We start from the raw sequence: 2,500 nt of genomic DNA on the forward strand, positions 1-2,500 counted from the left end.
CATCATCATCATCATCATCATCATTATTATTATTATTATTATTAATAATTATTATCATTATTATTATCATCATTGTATTTATAATTGTTTTTCTTATTATTATTGTATTATTGTAGTAGTGGTATCAGTTACTCTTTTATATATATATATATACTAGCTGTAAGTACCCATGCTTCGCTACGGAAGGCAGAGCGCTAAGCAATATGGCAATAAGCAGTAAGCACTGAGCAGGACTGGATGATCAGAGATCAGAATGTAACGTCAACAAATAAAGTACTAACCCTTTGTAGTACGGATACAGGGCAAACTACTTTTAAAATAATTTTTATTGTGCATCTAACATGTAATAAGAAACAATGTAGTAAGTTTCATGAGGATCCGTACTGTTATTTCGAAGAGTTCACAATGCGTGAGAAATCGCGTTTTTCGCGAGTTAGCTGCGATCCAGGCCGAATTTTTCAAAACCCTTTCTTAGTGAGCACCTAAGACCCAAGAGGAAGGTATGTTCCAAATTTCATTGCAATCCGTTCAGTGGTTTTTGAGATTTCGTGATGAGTGAATGAGTCAGTCAGTGGTATTTCAGCTTTATATATATATATATAGATTGATATATATTTTTATACACATTTTCGATGGATGGATGGATGGATGGATAGATGGATAGATGGATAGATAGATAGATAGATAGATAGATAGATAGATAGATAGATAGATAGATAGATAGATAGATAGATAGATAGATAGATAGATAGATAGATAGATAGAAAAACTATTGGCAACTACAAATGTTTTTCTAATTCATTCTCATTTTTTCTCTATTTTTTTACACTTCTCTTGTGAGTCATATTTGCATATTTAATAATATACGGCATAATTAGTCAGGTGATAATGTGAATAAATAGCAAATGTAAAAATAACCGTTCGTGTAGACTTACAAAATTCTACTTAATTTATTTCAATACCATCATTGGTAAGTAATAACACTATTATACTTTAATTAGCTGTGAGGTTTATTACATTCCCAAATAATGTTTTAATGAAAATACATCAAATATGTTTTCACAGTGATGTAATACATCAGTAATGAACATGTAGGTGAAGGCAGAGTGAAGAAACTGACACGCACTGGATAATAAACTATTATGCTGACTAGAGTGTTAATAAGAATACGGTATTACTCAGTAATGGCTTTTTACAAATACTTTATACATACGATATAGACAGAATTAAACACATCTAAATAGCAATGTTGATGATGCAATTAATTAACCTGTAGAAGTAACACTGTTGCTATGGTAACACTCGATGCTGTACTGCTACATTAGTGCATAAGCAGTAATTGCGGAAACGTATCGTCACACGGTAACGCAAATTCTTACAGCTACAGCGTAACAGACTCACACTTCAGGGGAAAACTTCAATCACAAACACTATATATACTTGATATATATATATATGGTAGAGACTTTGTTAAGCTACATGTTAAATTCTATAAAACCTCATTCTCCACTTTCACCTGCACACATTCTTTAAAACACTAATTATTTTACGAGTCCAAACCCGTATATACCGTTTATAATGGCACCCATTTAACCTTGAATTTTTTTTTTGTTTCCTGCTTTCCTTTAATAATTATAATCCTGAATAGAGCATTCTTCTTGTCCACTTTATTCCATTTGACCATCAGTTATTCATTTTTCACCTTGATAGATTTAAAGTACATTTCTCGGCCTAGTTTTGAACACGCAATTCAAGGAATAAAATAAATAACCATAAAAACGGCAGACATTGTTTTATTTATTTATAATTGTTTTTTTTCCGCTTTAAAGGACAGCGACTCATGGCGTTCGAGGCGAAGTCGAATAAACCCCGATGCGGTAACGCGGCTCTGGGAATTCTTTCATTGAAAATTCAGAGCAAATGAATTGGCTGAAGACCGCACGAGGCTCGAGCCGCACAGAATTAGACTGATTGAACACTTCACTAAGTGAGATGACTACTTTAAAGATCAATTTACACATCACACTGCGTATTGATCAGGCTATTCGCAGGCCCAGGCTTCTCTGGGAGAGCGTTTCAATTAACTGTACATGAAAACAGCACACAGCGGAGCGCGGCACTTTTTTCTCGTTTACATGACAAAGTCGAGCCGGTATTTACCGCCGTCTTGATTTTTTTTCTTTCCTTCGCCCAGAGGTGATAAATTATGCTCTTGTTTATTTCTCGAAATCTTCCTTTCACCATTTGCATATTAAAACTAGCTACGATTCACATATAATGGATTTCAGCATCTATTCCCTCGAAACATTCCCGATTGCTCTGAAATCTCCCTCCACCTTTTCATCAGTGAGCAGAACAATTGTTTTGTATGTGTAATAGAGGTTTTTTTTCTTCTCCGTAAGCCGGTGAAGGTTTGCCCGGTGGGTCGATGCGCTCGGCTTTGAGCACCATTTTGGTTCTGTGAGTAATAGCGAGCTTGCACGAGCTTGCAGATGGAAAT

At 34.7% G+C, this 2,500-nt stretch overlaps 2 long non-coding RNA genes across 2 annotated transcripts in view; both read left to right on the forward strand.

Annotated features, from left to right (window-relative positions):
- Nucleotides 1-2,500, forward strand: part of LOC310724635 — a 314,813-nt gene that overhangs the window by 209,649 nt on the left and 102,664 nt on the right. The gene's annotated exons all lie outside the window — the stretch shown is intronic.
- Nucleotides 646-2,500, forward strand: part of LOC310724651 — a 14,033-nt gene continuing 12,178 nt past the window's right edge. Inside the window, exon 1 of the long non-coding RNA XR_014533131.1 lies at nucleotides 646-787. This is a non-coding gene — a long non-coding RNA (uncharacterized lncRNA). The remainder of the gene's footprint in view (nucleotides 788-2,500) is intronic.

Source organism: Silurus aristotelis, assembly GCF_946808225.1.
Source record: "Silurus aristotelis genome assembly, chromosome: 4".
In the NCBI taxonomy this organism is placed as follows: domain Eukaryota; kingdom Metazoa; phylum Chordata; class Actinopteri; order Siluriformes; family Siluridae; genus Silurus; species Silurus aristotelis.